This window comes from Zeus faber (genome assembly GCF_960531495.2).
Source record: "Zeus faber genome assembly, chromosome: 1".
NCBI classification, from domain to species: Eukaryota; Metazoa; Chordata; class Actinopteri; order Zeiformes; family Zeidae; genus Zeus; species Zeus faber.
In genome coordinates this window covers 6,673,690-6,681,409 of record NC_137193.1, presented here as the reverse complement: position 1 = coordinate 6,681,409, position 7,720 = coordinate 6,673,690, and positions in this window count along the sequence as shown.

Below are 7,720 nucleotides of genomic sequence, written 5' to 3'. Positions count from 1 at the left end.
CATGAAAAATATTTATGGGGATGACAAGCAAAAAACATAAGGTAGCTCCGAGGCCACAGAAGCATTGATGGCAGAAGGGGCACCACAGGCAGGGGTGTGGTCAACATGGTTCCATCGCAGTTGCAGGGTGAGCAGCGTTCAGCATACACTCAGTCCCTAAGGGGAGTAGGAACTTTCTTGCAGTGGGAGGCGTGAACTCAGGAGGCATGGCCGTCAACCTTGAGGGCAGTGACAAGCAGGACTTGAAACGCTCCCAGGAAGTTGGGAGTGTGCGACGTTGACCGTCGTAGGTTCTTTTTGAGTACCCAGTCCCCAGGTTGGAATGATGGAGGAGTTTGTGCTCAGGCAGATGTTGAACTGCTTTCACCTTTTCAAGGGATGTCGGTGAGCGGGCAAGACGGTCCTGGTGGTTCAGTTGGGGTCAGACTGGTTCAGTCTTGTTCAGTCAGTTATGAGTTTTGTCGTGGTTATATGTGGGTATTCGTTAATAATCAGTGCTATTATCTTGTGCAAAATTGTGTAGCTTGAAGTGGATGGAACTAAGTGTTTTAATTATAATCTTGCTGTGTGGTGGCTAAGCTGTGGATCCAGGGCAGGGTTTGTCACACACACACATTCACACATCATCAGCAAAGCGCATGCAGTTGGAATCTCTTCCAGAAAATTCTCTCAGTACGCTCCAACCCTCTAGCCACCCACTTCCTCCTATCTCCGGTCGCCGGTTTAGACCATACAACAAACCCTCATATGCTCACAGATTCCGTTTACACACAAAACACAACAATGAATACATACAACACTTAACACACACATTCTAACACATAGCACAACAGAACACTCCAAACCACTGCCACTAAATGGCCCTGCATGTGCTATTAGTGTCTAATATTTAATAGCGATTGGATCAAGTTAATGGAGGAGCTCGTATGTACTTATGCCAGCCCTCTCAGTCTTTAAGACCCATTATTAAGTGGAGAGCCGGCAGGGCATGTATGACTTTGATTCAGAAGATTGCAGGCCTCAATCAGTGCATACAAGATGGCTCCGGAGCCACAAGTAAACATGTAAGATAAAGAAATTAATGAAAGACACAAACTTATGAAATACCAGCAATTATTACAAAATAAAGATACAAATATGGTATGTCAAACAACAATGTGTCAAGTCAAGTCAACACTTTATTTATGAAGCGCATTTCATACCTGGGCAACACAATGTGCTTTACAAAGAAATACAATCAAAGAAAATATATTAAATGTCTGTGCAATCATAAGAACAGTTAGTGCAGAATAAACAGATCAAGTCAGTCATAGACTGTAGTGAACAGCAAGGTTTTTAACCTGTTTTTAAAAGTGTTCAATGTGGGGGCCTCTCTCAGGTCCTCCGGCAGGGTGTTCCATTTACATGGAGCATAGATACAGAAGGCAGCCTCCCCTGCTTTAGAGTTGGTACGAGGGATGGTTAAAAGTCCACTGCCTGTGGACCTGAGAGTTCTTGCTGGTTCGTGTATAATCAGCATTTATTTTATGTACTGAGGTACAAGGCCATTTATAGCTTTATATAGCAGGGAGCCAATGAAGAGATCTAAGAACAGGTATGATGTGTTCAAACTTTTTAGTACCAGTGAGAACCCGTGCAGCCTCATTTTGGAATAACTGTAGCCGCTGCACAGCTGATTTGGGGAGGCGGTGAATAGGCCATTACAGTAGTCCAGTCTACTCGTTTTGAATGCATGGATTCATTTGTTTGTTTGACTGTTTTTTAGATGGTAGAAGGCTGATTTTGTGATGTGATTGATATGGCTCTTAAATTTTAGATTGGCATCTATGATTACATTCAGATTTCTGGCTTCATTCTTGCTAGAAAGGTTCATTTGTGACTTAATATATGTAAATTAAGGGTTGGCATTCTAATACATGGACGTGTGTATTTTGTCATTATTTTTATCATCAGGTGTAATTTAATGTGTGTGGGAGCGATTCAAAATATTCACATTTGTGTGTGTATGTGTACGTGTCACCTGATCAGGGTGTGCAGAGCCATGGCTTGCGTCATTCCCTGGAGTCCCCTCCTCCTGGCGTCAACTCTGATATTGTCCTTATTCGCCTGTTTAACCCCAGTTGCCCTGTGGTCGTCTCTGTGTCAGCATGGAACAGTCGTGGGCCCAGTGTCCTTCCTGGCCGCAGCAATAGCAGGTGTTGAGGCCTGGGTTTGGACCTCCTCGGTCTCTGCAATTGGGATGGCTTCCATGGAATCCCCCACCTCTTTCGGTCTAGTCTGAGGGGTTTTGTTGAGGCCTTGACCAACCTTGCTGACCTTGGGTGATGGCCTGCGCGAGCATGTTCATCTGGGTCTGGGTCTTGCGTTGTTTCTTTTGATCTTGTTTGCAGTTTTAGTCTCTTTGGTGTGTCTCTTGTAGGCGTTTTCGGCATGGAGGATGGTGTCGGCCAAGGTTGCTGTCTTCCAGGCGACAAACGAACGTTTCAACATGTCACCGAGTGGATACACGAGTCCGTTAATGACTGCAGATTGTAGATGAGTCTCATGTGGTGTCAGGGGAGGTGCCCCCATGTTTTCAGGTTTCACCAGTCCACTGTGGTTGCGGAAAACACCTTCCAGGCACTTGTGGTGTCTCGTCTGGGTTTTTTTTTTTTTTTCAAGTTATTGGTGTTTCTTCTCTTGCCGTCTTTAGGTGGTTTGGGAAGAGGTGGAGTTAGTTGTATCTGCAGGGCAGCGGCTCCTTGCAGGGCATTGTCATCGCCGTTGTCGAAGTCAACCACTGGTATGTCGGTCCCCTCGCTATTTGATTCTGCTTTCCTTGTCCCTCTTCCTGGCCCGCTCTCTTTCCCTGATCCCCGTCTTTCTGACCCTTTTCCTATCTCTGCGTCTTATTCTTTCTCGTTTCTCTATTATTAGCTTCTTCTACCCACACTCCAAAGGCCCACCAATTGGTCTTGTACTTCCACTTTGTCTTTTCTCTGTCTTGTAATCAAACTTTCAGCTGCTGTAGCTGATTTAGACTAAAGCTTCATCCTTTGGGAAAACCTAAGCTTTCCCATTCTACCAAACTTATCACTGTTCTTTCATCTTTTCCTTTCATATACTTATTACATTCCTTTGATTCTCTAAGTTGCTGATCCTTTTGTTGCGCTTCACTATTATTGGCAGCCATCCTGGTTGTCACTGGGGATTTCTCTCGTTCATTCTTGTTAATTTTGCTCTCTTCCCCCTCGATCTACTTCAGGTAGGTCTTTGCTACAGTCTTTAAAGAGAGTGCTAGATTGTATTTCACGTATCTTTCACCAATCTTAATAGTTATTCAAGCCAAAACATGACCGTCATCATATTTCCGGGTTTTTCCTAAACCTTGGTTTAAACATCAGAGTTAACACTTAAAATTGTTTACTTCCAAGAGAAATCTACCAGGCTGCTCTGCTAATTGCAATTTTAAAAAATTTCAACACATCTGTCTTACCCCGTCATCAAGAACGTAGATCGAGGCGGCGCCCAAAGGACGGTCCTCGAAATGAGGGTTTTAGTTTATGCCTGCCCTGTCGTCAATGGTCCTCCTGGAGGCAGCCCGATCCTGGTTTGTGATGCCAGGTAATGTTACAGAAATTAAAGGGGTGCTTTAATCTGCAGTTTGTTGGTCGGTGGTTTTAAGTAAAGAGGCAGACAGATGTTGGTTTTTCCTTCGACAAGGGTCGGATCAGAGATGTGCTCAAGAGCAGCTCCCTGAGACAAATAGCTTATTTTAGGGTGACAGAAATATTATATACTCAGTTTGACGTCACAGATTCGTACTTCAAGATAAGGTAAACTTTTTGACGTGCGAATGACAATGGTATGTTGTTCCTGCTCTGCAACTGTAGCGGGGCAAGGCCGAAAGCAGCGACAGCAGCGGCAGCAGTCCAAGGTTGACCGCAAGCACCTAGATGTGTGTGTGTGAGAATTATCACTGTGTGCTGAAATAAAGATATGTGACTGAGGCTATATGAGGTGGTGTTCTTCATTATGTGTGTGCATATATCTTTATGTGATTACATAGATTTAGATATATTGTTACAAGTCCATTCTCTGGAAAGAAAAGGGTTCAATTTTTTATCTGCCACAAGTGAGACGTTAAACCACCACCTGCCGGGAATGTCACGGATGGTTTCATTTATGAGGTTGAAACAAATCAGCCCGTGATCGGAGATTACTATTGGATGGATTTCCGGATGAGTGATTTTCGACATTACAGAGTTACTTGTCGAGAAAAGATAGATTCTAGAGAAGCTTTGGTGGGGCGATGAATAATATGTGTGTTCTCTATTATGTGGATTATTTGATCGCCAAAAATCGCCAAGAGCAAGATCACTCATATATTGTTTCAGTGTCTGACGAATGCCAGGATTTGTGATGACTTGCTCAGCAAAATGTGTGACTTGGTATTCGGGGTTCTCATATGTAAGCAAGAAAATACAACAAGCAATCAAATCCTTTCATTTAAGGAGAATTGTATCTTATTGTTGTGAAAGGTTAAGATGAGAAGAAAGAAGTAGCTACACAGAAATTTGTGGGGTTTTTTTGTAAAGAAATGCAACGCAACAGAGGCAGTTCGTAGTCCTACTGCACTGGATAATTTATACATTTCTGGTTTGTGAACAGTCTAAACTTGGATCCAGTTCTGTGTTGAAGTCTCCTCCCAATATAATAATTGAGTCAGAGAATTCTAAGTGTTTTGAAAATATATCGTGAAAGAAATTTGGGTCGTCCTCATTGGGGCCATAAATATTAGCTATGGTTAATTTGATGTGACCTAAATTTGGTCGGGTGGGCCCCCCGCCGGCTGCGCTGGAGGAATGGCGGCTTGGGCCTAGTGGCTTAAGGTGTGCTGCGAGCTGGCGGTGCCCCGTGCTGAGCACACGCTGCTACGTGGATGGGTGCTCGGGGCTCGTGTCCGGGTGGGGAGTCTGGTTGGCTGCAGTGGGGCAGGCCTCACTCTTGCGTGGGCTGTGGGTGGGTGCTTTGGGCAGGGTGACGGTCTGTTGGTGCATGGGCCTGGCTCTGGACCTCGGTCCATGCCTGGTGTCCGCACCCCGGATTCTTTGCCTGCGTCTTGTGCCTGCACTTGGGGGTTGGTTGTATGTGTGCACACCTGGGGTGCGGGGTCTCTGCGGGCTCCCTGGGACTGGGTTATGCTCCTCGGGCCAGGCTTTGGGGCCCTTTCCGCAGCTTGGAGGTGCCAGGACATAATACAGACCTTATACACCAGAACCAATTGGGATAAGTCCTGTACATTCACCGGTGGACACCTTACACACACACCCACACACACATACAGGCGGTCTCATCACAGACACGCTCACGCCACCAACACCTGCTTTGAACACACCTCAGCACCCTCTTGGTTGCATCCCTCTCCTTTCCTTCCTCATTAACTGCCATATACTGTATATGACAGGAGGAGGCCATGTGTCCAATTGCTATTCCAGTTTTCCTGGACCAAATTAACTCTGCTTTTTCTGTACATGTCGTCGTCCGATGTTTGTACATGTTGTTTGGTTCAATGTTTATTTGTCTCACCCCTGGGGATTCTCCCCCTCTTGTAGTAGTGATTAATTGTTTATAGACCCAAACTTAGTAAAATAGTTCACCAAAGAGGGGGTTTGGTTGCGGTTCTATACAACAAAAAACTGTGCTCTCGTCATTCTACAGGTCGTCCACAGGACAGAGTTATTGCAGCAGTTCTTGATGATTTCAGAATTAATAAAGAGTTGCATTGCAGGTTGAGAAGTTGAATTCCACTTGCAGACTAACTCTGTGCTAGATGCAATAGCCTACAAATACTCTGTGTTGTATGCTCAGCATGCTGATGTCACAGGTTAAAAAAAAAGGGGGAAAAAAACCTTTCAGTCTTCCTTTCAAATCCTCTCTGAACTAATGAACAGTTATTACTGGCGTTACTCGACTGCAGGAAAACCCCAATGCGCTATCTCTCTCGGGAATAAATGGTTATTGACGGCACTGGGAGTAGTGATGGCCATGCTTCATTCTGGAAGTATCGGTTTGAAATGACACAACATCACTAAAAACACCCTGCATATATCTTCCTTCTAAGGTACGATTCTGTCTCAATTAATAAATAAAAAAGCACCAATATAGCAGTCTCTTAGTGTCAGTCTCACTAACACTTGACATTTAATGACTATGAACTAAGTCAAATACATTGCTACAGTTATGTCAGCCTTTTATATGTGTGTGCCCCACCCACCCATCTATATCCTTTTTAAAATTGCCTTTGAAACCACATTATGTTATAAGGCGAATCACCTGACAAAGGATGGGAAAACAATTTTGAAACAGAATTGCCTTCATGTAGCAATGAAGATGGCAACACAAATAACATTTTTTCTTTGGCTTTTTTGCTATTGGCTCCAGCCTGTGTACAACTCCTCACTTTTTCCTTGCTGTTTTATTTTAATTTAATCAGCTTTCTTTCCTAGTATGGTTAGTTTTAATTTGTTTAATGTAGTTTAAGTTATGTACGGAACCACCGGAGTGGCCGACAACAATTCCCTGGCTCTGCTCACACTCCAGGCTGAAGCTTCTCCTCCACCAGCTAAACTACCGAAGGAATTCCCAAGTTGCCGCAGGGGAATGAGAGCGGGTGTGAACACAAGGGAGAAGAAGAAGATTCAAGCCGTGCCTTCCATGGATCGGCTGAGCTAGCGGGCACCACGCTGCTACGAACGGACCGGGAGAAACAGAGCGGTAAGCAGAGGGAGGACATCTGGCAGTATGAGCACCAGGGAGGTGTCGATGGGATGAAAAGAATGTCTGACTGGCTACTGAACCTGTTTTTCAAAAGGTTTGACACGAGAGCTCGACAGGACAGTCCAACCGCTCCAGCTGTTCATACCTCTGCTGCTGGCCTCCTCCCTGATGTCGCACATCGTGAAGACCTTTAAGAGACTGGTTCTGTAGCACCTCAGGCAACGGGTGAGTGACTCCCTGGACCCTTTGCAGTTCGCGTACCAGCCAAATATTGGCATCCTGTTCCCATCTGGAGAGGCCAGTAAGCATGGTAAGACTTTTTGACTCTTTGATTTCAGATTGCTCTTCACATTATCCAGCCATTTTTTTTGGCAGAGAAGATGACAGTGATGCAGATACGTAGACCATGACGTGGCTGCCTGGATGATGATGGTGATCAGCAACACTGCCGCACCACAAGGAACTGCCCTTTTCATTGTTACTTTGCGCCGGTGGCCGTCGGACTGTTCAACACTGCAAGGAACCAGCACCAGCCAGCACACCTATTTTCCATTTTGATATTCTATCGTAAATATACATGTTAAACTTCCCAGAAAACCCCTCAGACACTAATGCATTATTTTTTATCCTACATTACGCATGCATTATGACTTTAAATGTCTCCACACAAAAAGTACTCTATTATAGTTAATAATTCGAACTAAATAGAATTATATTTCAAAAATATCACAATTTATTTTAAAATTGTTTCATCTATTATCAGTGACGGGGTGGAAACTGGAAAGGTTATGCTTGACAGACCTCATCAAACATTAATAAACATTTAATTATGGATAATGGATAATATCCTAATTGAACAGGTTTTGAATTGAGATCCTCAGAAGGCTTAAATTACGTCACTTCCTCTTTATTCACTTAAAGCAGCAGTTTGTTTGTTTTTCTTTGTTTCCTTTGCTTCACT